The 20,651-nt window shown below is 42.6% G+C and overlaps 1 long non-coding RNA gene across 2 annotated transcripts in view; it reads right to left on the reverse strand.

Moving 5' to 3' along the window:
* The window catches only part of LOC309327641, a 40,686-nt gene extending 30,189 nt beyond the window's left edge, over positions 1-10,497 (reverse strand). The window contains exons 1-2 of one of the 2 annotated variants that reach the window (XR_014150608.1): positions 10,374-10,497; positions 8,678-8,812 (exon numbers count right to left, since the gene is read on the reverse strand). This is a non-coding gene — a long non-coding RNA (uncharacterized lncRNA). Of the gene's footprint in view, positions 1-8,677; positions 8,956-10,373 lie in introns of those variants that run through there. The other variant, XR_014150609.1, reaches the window with a different exon arrangement.
* Between the last annotated feature and the right edge of the window lie 10,154 nt (positions 10,498-20,651).

The following is a 20,651-nucleotide window of genomic DNA, read 5'->3' on the forward strand; positions in this document are numbered from 1 at the left end:
TTGCGTGAGTGGTTTGTTTCAATTCAAGGTTCTGGATCCAACACACACAACCTGTTTCTGTTCACAGGTGCGCTACATGGCAATGTGCAGAACATCCAGGGTATGAAAGAGGTGAAAAATGTCTTGAGCAGAGATGGTTTCAGAGGAAAGAGTTAAAATTCTGTGAAAATGTAAATGGCAACAAATGTACATAAATTGCCATGCTGTAATCACAGCAGGTTACAGAGTGAATAATAATAAATAATATTTTTTATTTGTACCCCACCCTCCCCAGCCAGAGCCAGGCTCAGAGTGGCTAAAGCAAGCAAGCAAGCAATTAAAATGCATCCCAAAATTAATTCAAATAAATTAAAGTTAAAGTTAAAACTGGACAAATGACAATCCTCAGGTTAAAACTGAAAGTGCTTAATACTCGCCAGGACCAACAGTTCCCACTGATAATAGGGGAATTCGTGGAAGGGAACGGGGGTCGACCTTAGGAAAGTATATAAAATATAAGGAGAAATGGTTAAATAAGATAAATAAGATAAATTAATTTGGAATAAATGGGTTATTTAAAATTACAATAAGGTTTTAAAATTCGGGGTAAGAATTTGTGGAATTAATTTAAGGGAAATGGAATACAACAGGGGGAGGGGGGGGGGGAGTCCGGGAAAGATGTTAATGATACTAAGTGTAAACCATATTTTTCTCTTTTTTCTATCTTTCCTTTTCATTCTGGAAAATTTAATAAATATTATTTTTTTAAAAAAAAAAAAACAGTTCCCACTGATATTATAAAGACCTGTGAGTGGGCTGAGAAACCTCTTTCGTGCTTGTTCTTATACAAAGAAAAAATGAGTCAGACTGAACCCTCACCAAATTTATTTATACCCCACCCATCTGGCTGTGTTTCTCCAGCCACTCTGGGCAGCTCCCAGCAGAATATTAAAAAGTGCAGTGGACTCCTTGAAAGCATGTCAGAATAGCATCTAGAATTTTCACAGAAGGTTTCTGAATTCCTGTAATTGCAATATTCAAGCTGAACGTCTCTTTCCACCCTCCGACCCCATCAGGAAAATGTCAACAAACCATCTCTCAACCCCACGTGGAGATTTCCTTTTCCTTTCGAGATTCTACTATGCACACCTGAGCAATTCAGGATGACTTCTGGAACACTTTGCTCAACTAAGGGTACAAGGCCATTTTACTTATGATAATTGCTTTTCCCCGCTTCTCTTTGCAGCCAAATTGTGGCAAACAGGCCTTCTAACTTGCTTCCCATAGAAAATATCAATTTTGAATTCCTTTGCAACCTGCTGCAATATGGGCTGAGCAATGACATGCAAAAATATTGGTATTTTATTTATTACATGAATCTCACCCTTTCTCCAAGGAGATTGGGGCAGCTGTAGCAACTGGGCCAATGTGCGCTTTGGTCCCTAGTGAATAATAAGACTGACAGACTCTTTGAAGTTCAGATCTTCAGCCAAACAAATTGCTCTGATATCGTATATTTTTTAAAAGTGTTAATGCAAACTCATTAATTATTGAAAGAGTCTGGAAAACATGAGAGAGACTAAGCAGTGTTTATGGTGATTAGCTATTCTTTTTAATGGCAGGGAATTTTCTAAGGAGAAAGATTAGCTGGAGAATTAATGCCTCAGAGTTTTGTACAGTAAAACTGGAATTAAAAAATGTCTGAAGGAAAGAAGCATAACATCAGCAGGGTTTGAGAACTCAAGATTACTCGGCAGGAGTGAGGAGGGTATTTTTCTTTTTTCTTTTAAAAGCCATTCCATTGCTTCTTTAACCTAAAAACATTCAGAAGCAGTACTTTAATAAATATACAGTTAGTACATTACATGCCAGAAACTTATTGTGTGGAATACCTCGAAGTTATGGTTCAGCAGTGAATAGTTCACATAAGAAAAAAAAGGAAAGAGGTGCTAGGGACCCAAGACTGCCTGGAGGCTAATTGTTAATTCTTTATTTCCAAAATTTCACACAATCAAATGCACTAGGCTGGGGGTGGACACCTGCAACTTCCAGATGTTCTTAGACTCAAACTCCTATCAGCCCCAGCAAGCATGGCCAATGGTCAGGAATCATGGGATTCCTGCCTGTGCACTGTCTCGCCAAAGTGGTACATGCTCTGGTTATTTCCCACTTGCAATGCACTCTATGTGGGGCTCACTGCAGATATTAATATTATGGAGTCTGAAGCGACTGGATGCATAAAAACTGAGTCCTTTTTGAATAAAAACATGCCCAAGGCCCATAAGTTAAATTCAAAAGTTTACGTGAAAATGAAAAAACAGTAAATGATACGTCCAAACAGTCCTGTTCAGGGAAGTTTTAAATGTTTGATGTTTTATTATGTCAGATGGGCAGCATATAAATAATAAAATCATCATCATCACATCTGGAAAGTTACAGGTAACTCATGAAAACCCAAATCACACCTAGAAAACCATGGTCTTTGAATATTATTTTTATCTGTGTGCTCAAATCACCTTTTTTTTTCTTATTTCTTCATTCCTGAGACTTGGTATTCAGAACTGGAACTGAGCTTCTGGGATAGGAGATTTGGTGTCCCCGTCCCTCAGGTAACAGAAAAAAAAACAGCGAAAAATGTAAAGTTTATGTTTTGGTTATATGACTAGTTTTAGGTGCAAGGATTCAGGATTCACTGTGGCTTTTTCTATTGCAAAGTCAGTGAGCTAATATTACAATCAGTTTGTGCTCACCTTAAGCACATCAGCATTCACAACCCAAATCATTTGCAAGCTAATCAATACCAGTTGCATCTTTCTGATATTAGTTTTGCTGAGTAGAACATCTGGGATTAGACACATGAAAATTATAGAAGTGCTACAATTCAATGCAAGTAATGTGCCTTTCATCAGGAGACCCCAAATTCAATCTGGTTAATTTGTTTCTAGTTAAAAGCATTTGGGGTAGTAGGATTGGGAGAGGTCTCTGTCAGAGACCCTGGGGAGCAGCTGCCAATCAGTACTGGGATGGACCAAAGTGCTGATAAGGCAGGTTCCTATGTTTGTTAATTGATATGGCGCAACTACCACTGTTGTATTCTATTTTCACCATCCCAAACATCATTTAGAATCACTGTTCCTGACATAGAAATACATTCACAACAAGCAGAATGGTCAAAAGAGAGAGTTGAGTGGTGTCAGAGAGGATATATTCACATTAGTGGCTAAAAATGCAATGAGGTCATATCCCCTGCTGCATATGCTCATAGACAACAGACGTCTAAAATGTATGCACATCAATTTAACACCTACTTTTTCAAATTGGATGGGAGCAGGTTTGAAGGGAAACCTGTAATGGGGTATGGGGTTGCTTGTGCGTAAGGGGCAAACTGCTCCGAGCTGAGTAGTTTGGTTAAAACTTTCCCCAGGCTGGACAGTCAGTGCACCGTGACTGTCTCAATCACTGGCAGAATCTGTCAGTGGGCGTTTCCTGAATTTCTTCCAAAATAGAAGTTCTTTCACACCCAATCGCCGCCTGCCTTCTCTGCGCGAAACCTTTCTGCGCAGAGTGGGCGTCCCCAGAGGAGGTCCCGTGCTCTCCCCGCTGGCTTCACTGGAAGAGTCCTGGAGCCTTCTCTCCGAAGCTCCCTCAGACTCCCCTTTCTCCCTGGCGTCACGTCTATTTCCTTCCCCAGCGGAAGCTTCCTCTCTCTCCTTGCTGGTTCCCTCTCCAGCATCATTATGGAGCCTCACCACCACCCTTGGCTCCGATGGCAGTTCCCTGACAAAACCCATCTAGCAGCAGTATTTCTCAATAAACTACAGTTGTACTGTGGAAGTCAAATGGAATCCGTTCCACAAATCCTTTCGACTTCCAAAACATTCAAAAACCAAATCGCGGCTTCTGACTGGCTGCAGGAAGCTCCAGTCGGACGTTCAGCTTCCAAAAATAGTTCGCAAACCACAACAGTCACTTCCGGGGTTGCGATGTTCGGGTGCCAAAACGTTCAGGAACTAAGCTGTTCGAAAACCAAGGTACAGGATTTGTAAGGATTGTGGCTAACACCTTGTGCACTCCAGCAAGGGGAATGCAATGGAGCTGGAGTAAAGGGTAATGTGTACATAGGCAGAGTCTACTTTGGACTGTGGTGAATGGAAGAGAAATTCTGCAGGCAACAACCTGAGCTGAGAACTTTGTCTGGACTCTGGAGTCAGCCACGCCTGATAATGGCTTCAGTCCCAATAACAGAGATCAAGGCCTAAGAGATAAAAATTCAAAGGCCATCTGAGAGTGGATGAACTTGACTTCCTTTTCTAATACGAGGTAATTTTACGTAGTCAAATGGTAGCAGAGTTGAAATGAAGACTTTTCTGAGGTTTCTTGGGATCAGTATGCAGAGCTTAATTCTTGCTCTTAAATTCTGCATACTGTACTGCATAAAAGATAGTCATTTTTAGAAGTGACTTGAAGGGCAGCAATGACCCTTCTGCTTATTTTATTACACCACTTTTGCTCCGCATAATTACTTACCAGATGTTCATGGTACGTTTTGGCTGTTCCCTTTAATCCACAAAATAAATTCTGGGTGTGGGGCAAAATTTTCTTCCTGAGACCATTGTCATAAACAGAGGCAAACGAACGGTTTTAGTTCTTTTCTTTTTTTAAAAAAAAATATTTATTACTTTTAAAACTTACAAAAAAGAAAAAGAAGAAAGAAGACAAAAGAAAAAAAAAGAGAAAAAACAATACAATACAATATATAAACTATACAAAACACAACCTTAACACATTAAACTAAACACAATAAACAAAACAAAACAATACAAAAACAATTTAAAAGCATACATCATACCTTTTCCATATTCTATCTTTCATTCCCTTGTTTCATCGACCTCCTCTCACCTCCCTTTTTGTATTCCACTTCTATTAGTTGTCTCAGCAATTCCTTTCCCTCTTTCTCTATTTTCTGTCATATAAATGTCTTAACGTATTTTTAATCTTATTTTCCATTAAAACTAGTATACTTATTTAAGCTTAACTCCTTAAAACATTTCCACTAAGGCCATAAAATTTCATTCCAACATTTTTCTAACACTCATTAATTTTACAATATTTCTATATATAAACTTTAAATTTTCTAATCTTCTTCCACCATCTCCTCTCCCCGGTCTCGGACTCTGCCAGTCACTTCCGTCAACTCCATACAGTCCATCAACCTGGAGATCTTATGTCCGAGGCTCTTAACTCTTTTCCACATCCCTTCTGCAGGTCTTCTTCATATTCTTTGATGCTAAAGAGCAGATCTCGGGGAAACTCTGACCTAACGATGCTTTTATTCCTTCTCGACAGGTCAGCCAAATTTCCATAGTTAAAGCTAAGATCCATAAAGTATTTCAGGGCATGTTTCAAGATTCCTCCAAATCCAAAGGCCCCCAGAACTCCAATCTCCTCCTGACCCAAGTCCATGTCCCAAAAGTCAGTTAATCCCTGCATGGAGGGATCTTTCCAACTTTCCTTTTCCAGTCCAGGCCGGGCTCCGATCCTCAAAATCTGACTTTTTCAAGTTTCAATCATAAAAGGCCTCAACTTATAGTCCTCAATTTGCCTCTGTAAGGCTGAGGCTCCCACTTGTATTACTTTAGGTTCGACAACAACAACTTTCTCCTTCTCCTTTTCCACAATTTGTCCTGCTAAAGTAAATTCCTGTACCAAATCCTGAATAATCTCTGTATTGGTGCTCACTTTTTGTCCCAAATTAATCACTTTTTGTCCCAAGTTATCAATTTTAGTAGTCAAAACATCCGTCTTCTTGTGAAGTTGTTCCAACGAGTAGCTTATCTTACATAATGCAGTTACTAAGGCTTCTCCTGTCGACATTCTTAAATGGTCCAAGGTTAATCCCTGATTCTCACAGTTCTTATCATGCAGCTGGAGATTCCCCAGCTCCACTCTTGTAACAGTTTCAAAAGCTCCCTCTAGAGGGAAACAGTCTCCACTTGTATCAATCCTTTCAAGCACAGTTCAAAAGGTAAAGTTAGTTTCAATTTTCAGTTACTTTTCCTCCTTTTTAAATGCAGAAGAGGACAATGGAAACAATATATTTCTCTTATTTAACTAACTGTCAACATACGTTCTCTTCACTGTCAATGAACTCTCCCAAAACGTCAATCTACTGGCAGCCCATTTCCAGGTTCAGAGCAGTGGTAATTTAATTTTTATCACTCTCTCCTGTAGGCTACACAATCCAAAATTTCCCCCCTCTTCTCCTGCTTCCAAGGGGGGTTTAATGATTTCAATCGATGGAAGTTTAATCCTTTACATAAGGCTTTCCAAGACCTTAGCTTGCAGCTTCTTTGCTTCAATCTATTTACAAAAGGGGAAGGCGGACTTCCTGTTTGAAACCTTCCCGTTTCGGTACCAAATTAAGACGTTTGTAAATCCAATTTTCCGTTCTACTCACGGGTAGTTGTTTGAAGTCAAATTGTCCACAGGAAAAAGTCAGCGCTCTCCGGCAACAGCAATGCGGCTTCACTCCGTGAAAAAAGCAATCAGTTCGAAGCAATCTGATCCACGGGGCGAAAAGAGGAAGCTCTATGCCTCGTACAGGGAGTTTAAGCATTTATTGCTGTCAGTCAACAAATGGCAACATTAACTTCTTCCCAACAACAAGGGAAGCCCAGTCACATCAGTGGCCAACGATCAATTAGCCCACCCCACAACTTTGGAGTGTCCTGTCGGCCCCCACTGCAACACGTGCTTTCCATGAAGGAGAACACGCTTTGCCATTCTGTATCCCATTACCCATTGCTTTAACACCCTCTTCTAGCGTCTGCAGACAAGACAAGGTCAAGAATGCTGGTTGTTGTAGAGAATGCCCTTTCCTGGGCTGCCATCACCCTGAGCCTCTGAGGGCAAAGGAAAAACTAAGAGGGCACCCTCTGCGGATTGAGACAGCACCTGAGACGGTACCTGTAGGTAACAAGGCAGTCATTCAGGTATTGGAGACCTGAGTCATTTAGTTGTTCTACACAGATTCACTATTTTCATGTAAATTTCATGCATCAAGGGGCAAGGAAATGTAGTACACAGTGTTGGTCTATTCTTCTACCCGTTTTGTAAATGTGCTCTTTCTGTCTCATTTTCTTCCTGACAAACCAAAAGGCCATGGTTGTACATTGCATATTTTTATTTTGCCACTCCAGGTAGTACAACTGAGTTTTCCTGCACCTATTGCAAACGCAACCTGTCTCACTGGCAACTCAGAAATACCCTCCTGCACAGTTCACGTATCTTCCTCCCTTGGCTCGGCATTCCCATCAGCTGTAACAAGGCCTTAGGATGTCTGCAATTAACAGATCTATAGGAAAGGCTCAAAGGAGAGGCACCTCCAGAAGATATGATGTAGGCATTGGAACACAGGCTGTCTGTCAATGACTGGTTTCTCTGCCCTGAAGGCATGAGTCCAAGTGACTTCTGTGAAGGCGCCTTGCCATTTCAACAGATGGACATGAGGGTAAGTAGCCAAGCAGCTATGTCTGGGCATCAGGCGCAGGCAATGAGCACCTGATTCCTGGCCAAAAATGCAGTGGCGGCTGTTTGACTTTGCTTAGCAAGCTAAGGTTCAGCTAGTATGTCATTCCTAATTAAAGTTAGGGATAGTTTCTTTTTTTTTTTAAGGGACATGTTTTAATGCTGCAAAATCCAATGTCTGCATCAAGCCTAGGACACCTTTTTAAATGTATTTTTTATTAAAATTTCTTGGTTTACAAAGGTATGTGCAATGTCTCTTTTATCAAGTTACATTTTCTACAGATCAGTTTCATTTGCTGAGAGGTGCTTTCAGGGTATCCACTGTGATATTTCCCCAACCATTTTTCGATTGTGTGTGTGTGTGTGTGTGTGTGTGAGAGAGAGAGAGAGAGAGAGAGAGAGAGAGAGAGAGAGAGAGAGAAGTATTTGTTGATAGTGGGAATAGGGTGATCCTTTATGCAATCCATAAATTCCAATTTGTGGCTCCCCCTAGTTTTAGCCAAATCATGGTCTCTAGCTTTCTAAAAAAACTAGCTAACTATCTATTCTATTGTTGTTTTCGTTTCAACTATTTACTTGTCTTTTTACCTTGTATTTTAGCCTACGAACCGCCCTGAGATATTGTGATAAATGGCAATATAAAAATCTAATGAATAAAATAATATGCCCCCCTTGGCCCCCTATACTTTGAGCAGTGTTTAGACACATCTAACTCTGCATGGTACTTAATTCCCACTAGATACAGTAGAAATCATTTCTGGCAAATTTGCAAAGACACGACCTAGAATGCATAGATGAGTCCTATTGGTTTTAGTGGAACTACGTATCAGATTGGTTTGTCCCTTGTAGTTTGTCCCTTGTAGTTTAGGGGCTGCTGTATACATTAGCCATGTACATTTTTTCAGACATCTATAAACTGCCTGCATTTGTTGTACAATTTTGCCTTCGCTCAGGCAGCCACTCTCTTTGTTATCATGCTAATTTACACCAGCTTTGAGAACACTTTTAATAAATGAGCCAAGGCTACACCTGTGACAAAATTAATCAGATGAATGTTGGAAGATATTGGAAAAATATTATGTGACCGGCGCATAGCCTTGTATTGATTACCGGCCTTCCAGTATCTCAGGACTCAAGATCAATAAGTATAAACCCATAGTTTTATGCCTACCTGATTGCTTGCACAGCATATTCCCTGGCAGAAATATTAGACCTTGTTGAGTCAAATCCTGTCAAAGTCAATGGAAGTCCTTTCACTGACTTTCAGGGTCAGGTCACATTAACCTCTGGAGTTTGGACAAACACCCTGCAGTCCAATAATCAAAAGAAAACCAAGTTGTTCTGCTATCACCATCTGAACCTATCTGCCATCTGGATTAGGAGATGAACTGTTGCCATTGTGAGAGCTATGCTAGAAAATAAAATGTAAACGTATTTAACTCTCATACTTTTCCCTCTAACCAGGCAGCTAAAAAGGAAACAGATGGGGCTGAGCACTTAAGGGGGATATTACTATATATACCTCACTGATAAGAAGTAGCATGCAGTTTCTATTTTGGTAGTTAACTTGGAGAGAAGATGAACAGTTATTTCTAGTGTGAAACCATTTTTGTAGAAAAGCTATGAAAAATGGACATAAGAATGCTGACATGATAATAATACCAATGGTAAGAAGATTTACCAATGGTGAAGATTTTTTTAAAAAATATATTCAAGGTGAGACCACGGGCCAGAAGTCAATAAAGGGCATGCAAAGCACTGTAGGGGAATGAAGACAGATGGCCAGGTGAATTCTGGAGGAAAGCTTCTGTCTGATGTAAAGAGATTACTGAGACAATCTCAGAGTTTGTGGAATCTCACCCTTCAACAGGGGGACACATGTGGTCTCTTGCCTAAGGGGTTCCTAAGGGGTTCTAAAATCTTGAAGATAACTCTGCATTTTGAGTTCCCTGCATAGGAGATTCAAACCTTTAATCCCATCCACTCCAATCCAGTGCTTTCTCACCTAGTCCCTGTCATTAGAGACCTCTCAGGATGGTTCTGAGGAGAGCATTTGAGACTCACAAAAGCCTGATTCAAAGCAAATGGGTGCTTGAAAAGCTCCTGACTTCTTCTCTGGCTCAAATGGCAATCTGAACTGAGGAACAATTGCCAGCTGATAAATACTTTGCCCTGCAAAGAAATATCTGTCTCCTAGCAGAGCGAAGTCATCATCGTCAGCCAAGGATCACAGGGGCTTGGGCAGCCCAGAAATCAAGTGCACTGACAACTCTGCCAGAGCATGTAACGTAATCTCTGACTGCTAAAGCAACTAACTCAGCCCAGCCTCAGAAATTTCCTGCCAGAGTCTCTGGTCTGGGTGTTTTAACAACACTGCAGGGACAAAAACAGAGCAGGGGTCAGGGGTGTGTGTGACCACAGTGGTCACAACACCCTGTCTGCATTTTTCAAAGGGTAGTAATCTTAAGAAACCGTTCACTAACTGCCACCACAGGGTCTTCTGAAAAACCACCCTGCCTGGAGACAAGGAGAGAAGAAAGAGAAGCATCTTGTTGTGCTATCGCTATCTAGCTCTCAGTAGTGGCTCCTCCGTTTTCTAACCGTCACCCACAGGAGATCCTGAGCAAGTATCATGCTCTGAAGGGAGGGAGAAGCAAAAACAGTCTTTCAAAAAAGTTTTATTTCCCCTGTTTTATCTTGTTTTGTTTTATTGTTACTGGTGCATACTGTTCCAATCGTATCATGTAAACTACTTTGTAAGGTCTGCCTGACCAGTGGCATATAAATGCCATGGATAAATAATAAAATTAATGAAGCTATCTTAAGATTTACTTTCACCACACATTTGCCCTGGTTTTGTTCCTTACCCACTGGTAGGAAATGGGGTGGTTTATTTCTCACAACATCTGACTTGCACTCTTTGTTTCCACAGAGATGGACATAAAACAGTGGTGTCTCCCCCTCCTGCACACTTTTATTTGTAAAGTGTTTAGAATCTAGAAAAAAAGAAATAAAATGCTTTAACTATAAGGACAGTATTAATTGTAGAAACTAAATTACTGCTGAGACAGAGGCTGTGCTTAGTAATAAAAGTAAAGAAACAAATCACCCACCATGGTCAATGAAACTGATATTATCTGCTTATTTAAGGTATATTTTAGCTTATTGGTTCCAATAAATCTGTGTAAAGTCTTATTTCCTGAGATACTGCTATCTCTTGCTGCAGCAGACAGAGATTTTTTCTTCTTATTGCTACTGAGGTGTCCTGAAAAATTATGAGAATATACTTGGAAATGTGGCCATAAAGTGAGGCAAGGGCTGAAGACATGTGGTAGTGTTAGGCCAGGTGTGGGGAACCTTCTCCCTGCACCATGTGAGCCAATTTTGACAGGTGGCTGGGTCCATCCATCTGTCTCTCATATGATGGGTAGTCTCAAAGATGACCCATATGGATGGGTGGAAGTCTGCTTCCTCGACACATTCCCTGCAGGAAATGCATTGCTGAAGCAGCACCCAGCAGCCCTAAACTCTCTGTTCATCATATGAGTGGAGGGTTCCCTCCTACTCTCTGTAGGGGTACTATTTTGCCAGTAAGTTCCCCACAGGGAATGCAGTGCCAAAGCAGCACTCAGCAGAATGAAACTCTGGTGAGCAGAGACTTAAGTCTTGCTCTCTGGAGGATGCTGCTTCCTCATCAATGGCAAATGGGGGATTAAATCCTGCTGCTTTGGTTACATGCAAGTGCCGCCAAACCCACTGATGCCAGCTGATTGATTGGCGTCATGGGCTAAATTTGATCCCCTGGTGAGCATGTGGGCCACAGGTTCCCCATGCCTGTGGTTGGCCCAACATATCTGTCCTGGTCCCACCCAGCTTTGCTTCATATTGGCCCCAGCCTGGACTGGAGTATTTCAAAAATATGTCCCCGTCCCAGGAAGAAACCTTAAAGCATAAAATGGAGGCTAGTAGACCTAACTCAGAACCTGATGGCTCATAGATAAAGTCAGGGCACTCTTGATTAGAACCGGGGTGGGACTAAAGCAGCATTTGGCAGGTTAGGTTACCATCCTGGCAGAATCCAGGAAATTATGGGTGAGGCTAAGTCAAATCTGTGATTTGCTTCCATTTCAGATCCCAATACTGCTTACCAGGTATAGCCAGTTGGCCCAATGAAATATTTATAGCAATTCTATCATCCTCCAGTCCTGCCTCCTCCATCCTTCCTTCACTTGCCCCTGGACTGATCTGGCCCTTCCTTCAAGCCTTTACTTAGATTTCTTTCCCATTTTCCTTTCCTATACTAGATTACCTTCACTTGACACTTGCTTCCTCCACAACTCATTTCTTATGCTCCCTCCATTCTCGCTTTCCCCATCTGCTGTATTTTCTGTATTCCTGCCCTGCTTTTCTTCTCTCTTTCCATCCATAATACTTTGAGAGAACCCATCCCTAGGTGTTCAGTCACACAGATGGGTGTGAGCAGAGGGACAGAATTGGTCTAAAGGGTCTGATAAAGTAATGACGGGGTTCAAACCTGCAGTTCCAGGATGGGAGGCCTTTCTTTGACATGAGAGCTTTCTCCCTTTCTGCCAGCTATCCAATAGTCCCTCCTCCACCCAGTGAAGCGGTGCAGGAGCAGAAGGCAAACTCATTCACAAACAGAAGGCAGACTCACTCACAAACAAACAAACTGGATCTGTCTATCTATATATTTCATTCAAAACATGTACGAACCAAAGCCACTTGACCTCAATAAGAAGCGCCAAAGGCCCAAGCCAAAGGTGAGTATCATTGATGGCACTTGACTGACATCAGGGGGTGAAAGCCAACTTAAATAAGACACCCAGAAAGTGCAGTGGTTAATGGAGCTTTAGACCTGATAGCCATGACCCTGTTTCCTTTGAAAGGAGATACTTGTGTAGATTGAATCTCTAGGCACAAGGGAAGCACATATGTTTATGTTTACAGAACAGAGTACCTATGTTCGGAGAATAGCTCACTTCGGAGTTTAGTGCATCTATTACACTTGACAGCAAGAAATTGAATTCTTGAGCTGATATAATACAGGTCTCTGCTTGTTTTGCACTGGGGACGAGCAGGGGAAAGTACTTGTGGGCCCTACACAAAAAGGTCATCCACAATTCAAAAACTCAGAACGCATATGCCTGGAAAGGGAGCTTGTGTAGAGGCCATAAAGAAAAAACAGTTCTGACTTCACTTGAGAAATTTTCACAGCCCACTTCCAGCAGAAGCCCTTCAGATACAGGGAAAGGAAGTATTCTACTGAAAACAAAAGTCTGCAATGGTTGTTTGCTGATTAATACCAGGCTTTAATACAGAAGACAGGCTCTACATCCTCGTTTTTATTAACATGCAATGGTGCTCCAAGTCTTTTTTCTAGGTGGCTAAATGTCAGGGAAGAGGAGCAGGCCAACTTTGTTCCATTATGGAGGAATGGCAGCTGCCAAAGGAATCTACAAACCTAAGGTCACATTTACACAATAACAAAACCTATGTTGGCAGGTTTGTGTCTCTTTGAAAGGGCTGGTGATAAACAGATCTGCTGGACAGTTGGGTGACTTATGGATCTCACTTTTCATTATGCTAAAACAAACCAAGCTTTCGTAGCCATTTTTGTTCTTGCCAGAAAACTTTGAAACATGATCAACATCTATTAATTGATTAAAAACAGCCACATCTAGAGATGAGTTTGGCCGGGACATTGGTTGGAAGCTAGCTGAAGTTAGGAAATGATGGATTCAGGTAAAATGCAAAATATTTAGTGTAGACTTTAGATCATCTTGATTTTACTTCAGACAACATCGTGTGGGTCAAAACAATCAGGTGATCTGATGTGGAACATGGGTGATTGAAATTCCATTCCATGCTCCCCTTGAGCTTTCCTTGCCAAAGCAAGTATAGGCTTTTAAAGGGCAAATCCCTCAGCTAGTGCTTCATATTTTTGCTTCAGTTCTTCACCTGCAAATGCAAGCTTCTCTCACCCAAAGGAGAGGTGAATGTTAAAGACTGTTTTCAGATAGGGTGAGAAGTAAATATAGGAGTTCATTAAGCAGTCAGTGTTTAATGCTGCAGTAGACAATTCAGGAATGTGAGAAGTTCAAATCAACTGGACTAATCCAAAAGCTCTGACAACGGTGGGCATAAACTCATGTGCTTTATTAAATTGCTCATTTTGCTTGGTGATAGATTGATAATGTGTTGGGAAAGAATAGTTTGAACAGTTCCAGCTCAATAGGTTGCATATATGGAATGCCAATAGGTTCTTTTCTCCTAAACACCAGGGGGCAGGGAGAGGCAGTGGTTTACACTAAGACTGTAGCAGGGGAAAATGGCTTCTCCTTACATGCTGGAGTCCCAATAAAAAAACCCATGCAGTTCTAATGAAGGAAAGAAAAAACAACATTGCAATTGCAAGCAAGACAAGGAGGATCACATGTAAATAGAAGGGCTGCACACACACACACACACACACACACACACACACACACACCCCAATCCAATCCTGGGCACAATCTGTCAGTTTGGATCAGCTCCGACCTGGATTGGGCCCTGAATTGATTTGGGAGCTAGACCTAATGTTTAATAAGGGTTGTATATTTCTGGGTTAAACCACAGAGCCTAGGGCTTGCCAATCAGAAGGTCGGCGGTTCGAATCCCCGTGATGGGGTGAGCTCCTGTTGCTTGGCCCCTGCTCCTGCCAACCTAGCAGTTTGAAAGCACGTCAAAGTGCAAGTAGATAAATAGATACCGCTCCGGCGGGAAGGTAAACGGCATTTCCGTGCGCTGCTCTGGTTTGCCAGAAGCGGCTTAGTCATGCTGGCCACATGACCCAGAAGCTGTACACTGGCTCCCTCGGCCAATAAAGCGAGATGAGCGCCGCAACCCCAGAGTCGGCCATGACTGGACCTAGTGGTCAGGGGTCCCTTTACCTTATTTCTGTCTTACTTACGACCAGTCATGGGGTGCCTCTGCCACTCATTGGCTCTGGTTCCACCTTTTGCTGGCCTTTTGCCCCGCCAGTTTCAGTGGTACCAGCCACCACTGGAGGCAGGGGAAGAAGGAGACACTGCATCTCCTTTTCTCCTTGCAGCTACAGAGAGCAGGACTGAACTTCCTGCTCACCAGCAGGGGAGTGGAGAGTTCCACCCTGCTGGGTGCTGCTCCGCCAGCGCATTCCCTGTGGTCAGCAAGATGGAATCTTCCACTGAGGGTTCCATCTTGCTCAGTGTAGCTGTGCCTGTGTGTTCCCCTGCTGGGAACAGGCATGTGCAGTCAAAGCACAGTGCAGGGTTGTTTGAAAGCCATTTTGCAAACAGCCCTGTTCTGCTCTTGGCTGAGATTGCGGCCTGCCTCTCCTTGTTCCCATCCTTTTGATCTGAGGTAATCCAGTGCTGCATCAACCCCATCTGGCCAAAACCCTGATGGCCCCAAATTGACAGATTTGGTTCAGCTTCTGGGCTTTGGATAGCTCCAGTTCACAGCTGTAGTAATTAGGTCCTTATGGAATGATTGGATTCATGCATGTGAAAAAGTGTCGCTCTCCATCCAGCTTTCTCAAGTATGATTCTTTCAACTCCAGTTAAGACTCCAACTGATGCCAGCAGAACCACCTTGGAACAACACTTCAGTTACACACCAGCCAAGCATCTTGTATTATCTTTTCAAAACCCATTAAAAACCTTCATTTTCCTTCTCGACATGTTATCCACATCTCCGTGGTTAAAACTAAAATCCAAAAGATATTTCAGGACGTGTTTCAAAGTCCCTCCATATCTGCAGGTCCCCACAACTCCAATTTCCTCCTGACCCAAATCCAGATCCAAAAGGTCAGTAAATCCCTGCATGAGGTGATCTATCCAACTTTCCTTCTCCAGTCCAAGCAGGGTTCCAATCTGACTTTCTCTGAATTCAATCATAGAGGGCAACAACTTGTAATCATCAAATTGCCTCTGTAAGGCTGGGGCTCGCTTCCTCTCCACTTGTATTACTTTAGGTTCAACAAACACAACTTTCTCCCTCGCTTTCTCCACCATTTGGCATATCAAAGTAGATTCCTGTATCGGTTCCTGAATAGTTTCTGTGTAGATGTTCACTTTTTGTCCCAAATTAGTCACTTTTTGTCCCAAAATATCAATTTTAATATTCATCACATCCGTCTTCCTGTGGAGCTGTTCCAATGACTCACTTATCTTGCATAGTGCAATCACTAAGGCTTCTTCTGTCGACATTCTCAAGCAATCCAAGGTCAATCTCACGGTTTTCTCTTGCAGCTGGAGATTCCACCAGCCCAACTCTTGTAACAATTTCAAAGTCTCCCTCTAGAGGGAAACAATTTCTGTTTGTATCAATCCTTTTAAGCACAGTTAAAGCAGTAAAATTAGTTTCAATTTTTGGCTACTTTTACTCCTTTTTAAACGCAGAAGGAGACAATGAAAACAATGTATTTCTCTTATTTAACTAACTGTCACAGTCAATGAACTTTCCCAAAAGTGTCAGTCTTACTAGCAGTCCATTTCCAGGTTCAGAGCGGTGGTGATCCAACTTTCTTCACTCTCTCCTGCAGGCTTACGCGATCCAAAATTTTCCCCCTCTTCTCCTGCCTCCAAGGGGGGTTTAATGATTTTAGCCGATGGAAGTTTAATCCTTTACATAGGACTTTCCAAGACTTTAGCTTGCAAATTCTTTGCTTCAATTTATTTACAAAAGGGGAAGGCAGACTTCCTGTTTGAAACCTCCCCGTTTCGGTGCCAAATTAAGACGGTTAAAAATTATTGTTAGGTTGGAGCTCCCCCGAGACCTACTCTTCAGCATCAAAGAAAGGAAATTAAGAACAAGATCAGCAGAAGACAAAGTAAAGTGTATGTATCAATACGAAGAAGACTTGCAGAAGGGACCTGGAAAAGAGTTAAGAGCCTCGGACAAAAGATCACCAGGTTGATGGACTATATGGAATTGACGGAAATGACTGGCAGAATCCGAGACCAGGGAGAAGAGACAGTGGAAGAAGATTGGAAAAAGTTTAAAGTTTATTTATAGAAATAGGGTAAAATTAATGAGTGTTAGAAAAATGTTGGAATGAAATTATATGGCCTTAGTAGAAGTGTTATAAGGAGTTAAGCATAAATAAGTATTACAGTGGTGCCCCGCAAGACGAAATTAATTCGTTCCGCAATTTTTGTCGTCTAGCGAATTTTTCGTCTTGCGAAGCACGAAATCCCATAGGAATGCATTGAAAATCAATTAATGCGTTCCTATGGTCAAAAAAAGTCCAAACAAAGCCAAATTTGGTACAACAACAGTTTATTAACTGCTCTTTAAAGTCACACATACTGTAAAGAGCAGTTCAAAAATTGAAGGGAAAATAAATTAACTTTATAAACATGACAGAAAAACATTTAAAAATCAACAAAGTGTACAGTACATTTTCTAAGACTCTGGGGGACCACTCGAAGAAGGCTCCTCTTCCACTCTTTGCTTCTTGGTCAAGAACCTGTCCATAGTCTGCTGCTTTATCCGCCTTTTCAGCAGCTCCCTGAAAGACGACATGACCCTCGTATCATAAAAGTTCCCAGCGTCATGTGCCACGTGCTTCTCATGGTGGTGTAGATCTGCAAAAGTCTGCACCTCCTTCCACTTCTGGCAAATGTCCCTCAGTCTTTCGGAGGACAGCCGTTCCTCAGTTGCTTCCTCCTCTTCCAGTGAGGCCTGCTCCTGCGCAGCCTCTGCCTGCAGTTCGACCAGCTCCACGGTGGTCAGCTCGTCGTCGTGCCCCTCCACCAGCTCGCAGACGTCCTCCTCCGTGACCTCCAGGCCCATGGTCCTCCCCAAGGCAACAATGTCCTGCACCACTGTTGACTCTGGTGCATCAGAGTCACTTGGTGCCACACAGTCCGGCCACAGGCTGCGCCAAGCGCAATTCAAATTTCTCTGGCTGATCCCTTTCCAGGCCGTGTTGACCATCTTCAAGCAGGTGACGATGTCGAAGTGGTCCTTCCAGAATTCCCGCAGGGTGATGGTGGTGCAGTCAGTCACCTCGAAGCATCGCCTGAAAAGCTCCTTGGTGTAGAGTTTTTTGAAATTGGCGATGACCTGCTGATCCATCGGCTGGAGCAGTGGCGTGGTGTTAGGCGGCAGGAACATGATGTTGATGAAGCTGAACTCCTCCAACAAGTCCACCTCAAGGCCTTTAGGATGGGCAGGAGCATTGTCCATCAGAAGCAAAGCCTTCAGCGGCAGGTCGTTGTCCAGCAGGTACTGCTTGACAGCAGGGCCAAAAGCAAGATTGACCCAGTCCACAAACAGCACACGTGTGACCCAAGCCTTGCTGTTGGATCGCCACATGACACTCAGCCGCTCCTTGTCGATCTTGTGTCTCTTGAAGGCCTGTGGGTTCTCCGAGTGGTACACCAGCAGGGGCTTGATCTTCAGGTCGCCGCTTGCGTTGGCACAGAAGAGCAGGGTCAGGCGGTCCTTCATGGGCTTGTGGCCAGGCAGCCTGGACTCCTCCTGAGTGATGAAAGTCCTTTTGGGCATCCTCTTCCAAAACAGCCCGGTCTCGTCGCAGTTGAAGACCTGCTGCGGAACGTAGCCCTCCGTCGTCACAACCTCCAGGAACTCCGCTGCAAAGTCTTCAGCCGCAGGAACATCAGAACTGGCAGCCTCTCCATGCCTGACCACGCTGTGGATGCCAGATCTTGTCTTGAACCGGTCAAACCAACCTCTGCTAGCCTTGAAGACTTCTGGCTTGGCTGAGGTTCCTGGCTGTTCCCGGATGAGGTCAGCGTGCAAGGCCTTGGCCTTCTCACAAATGACGGCCTCAGACACTGTGTCCCCTGCACGCTGCTTCTCTTCTATCCAGATGAGCAGCAACTTCTCGACCTCCTCCAGGACAGCTGGGCGGTTCTTCACGATCCTGGTGACTCCCTTGGCTGCCTCAGTCGCCAGGATCTTCTCCCTCATATTCAGGATGGTCCCGATGGTCGATGGGTTCCTGCCGTACTCCCTGGCGATGTCCGTCACACGCATTCCGCCGTCGTGCTTCCAGATGATCTCCTTCTTCATTTCCAGCGTCACCTTCTCCTTCTTCCTCTCGCCGGCCACCGCAGCAGCAGTCTTCTTGGGTCCCATGGCAGCACAGCTCCTACCTTCGTAAACTCAGAAACAGAAAAAAAAAATCAGTGATGTGCTTCAAACCCAAAAAATACAAAAGCAGCCAGCCACCCACCACACAGAAATTAAAACCCAGAACCAAGGCCTTGAATCCCAAGCACCCCAACCCCAAATCCAAAATCCAAAAACCCCCAAAAAAGTTTTAAAAGTTTAGCTTACCAAATGGATGAAAGAGAAGTTCTGGAAAAGCTTCAACAATCAACCACCGAAGTCCTCAGAAACCTCAAATGGCTGCAAAATAAGTTTAGGAAAAGCTTCAAAAATCACCAATGTCTTCAAAAACCTCAACTGCTCCCACAGACAGGCACCAACCCACCCACAACACAGAAATTGCAAACCCCTCCCCAACTGCTCCCCCAGCCCCTCCCCAACTGCTGCAAACCCCTCCCCAACTGCTTCCCCACCCAGACAAAAAAAAATTTCAAAAAATAACAACATGGCCAGCACTCAGAAATTCAAACTCAGAAAAATTTTCAAAAAAAAACAACCTGGCCCAGTGGTCACAGAAAATCATAAAAATTCCCCAAAAAACCCCACATGGTCCCAGATTTCTGCAGAAACCTCCCCAACTGTTCCCCTAGCCAGCCAGCACTCAGAAATTCAAACTCAGAAAAAAAAATTGAAAATAAACAACCATGCCTAGTGGTCACAGAAAATCATAAAAATTCCCAAAAAAACCCCACATGGTCCCAGATTTCTGCAGAAACCTCCCCAACTGTTCCCCTAGCCAGCCAGCACTCAGAAATTCAAACTCAGAAAAATTTTCAAAAAAAATCAACCTGGCCCAGTGGTCACAGAAAATCATAAAAATTCCCAAAAAAGGCCCACAAGCCCCCAGATTATCACAAACCCCTTCCCAACACCAAGTCCTTGAATCCCAAACACCCCAACCCAAAATCCAAAACCCCCCAAAAAAGTTTTAAAAGTTTAACTTACCAAATGGATGAAAGAGAAGTTCTGGAAAAGTTCTGGAAAAGTTTTGGAAAATCTTCAAAAGTGAGCAAAGTCTGAGAAAAGGCTACCAAACCACGTGCTAACAGTTGCTCCTCGAAGTCAAGTCGCAACTGCAGCTGCTCAAGCTAAGCACCCTTGGTTTTAACGGTTTTTACACAAAGGAAACAAAGTCGCGAGACGTTTTCGTTTTGCGAAGCAAGCCCATAGGGGAATTCGTCTTGCGAGGCAAATCGCGGACGAAAAAACCTTTCGTCTAGCGAGTTTTTTGTCTTGCGAGGCATTCGTCTTGCGGGGCACTACTGTATAGTATTAATGGAAATAAGGTTAAAATAAGTTAAGATATTTATATGACAGAAAATAGTGAAAGATGGAAAGGATTTGCTGAAACAATTAATACAAGTGGAACACAAAAAGGGAGGTGAGAGGAAGTCGATGAAACAAGGGAATGAAAGATAAGGCATTGAAATGGTATGATGTATGTTTTTAAATTGTTTTTGTTCTGTTTTGTTTAGTTTAATGTGTTAATGTTGTGTGGTGTATTGTTTATATATTGTATTGTATTGTGTTTTTTGTGTTTTTTGTTTTTGTTCTTTTTTCTCCTTTTCTTTTTCTTCTTGTTTGTAAGGTTTAAAAGTAATAAATATAAATATATATATTAAAGAAAACCTTCATTTTCCAACAAGTCTTTTCAATTGAGATTTTTATCCCAGTCTGTCTTATCTTTATTGGACTTGAAATTGTGTTTTTAATATCTGTTTGTATTGTTGATTGATTTATGGTTAAAATCACTTTGGGATGCATTATGGGAAGCAATTCATAACTGAAGCAAACAAATAAATAAACACATTTCAGTGAAGAGTGCTTATGTGTATGTATTGATGGGCATTTTTCAAAAAATCACCTTTATTCTGTCTACTTTAGTTTGACTCTCACCCCTGCCCTGGGTTAGACAATATGGTATATAAAGAGCTGATACAGCATAGAGGCTAACGGTACAATTC

Source organism: Podarcis erhardii (assembly GCF_964252035.2).
Source record: "Podarcis erhardii genome assembly, chromosome: 1".
Taxonomy (NCBI): domain Eukaryota; kingdom Metazoa; phylum Chordata; class Lepidosauria; order Squamata; family Lacertidae; genus Podarcis; species Podarcis erhardii.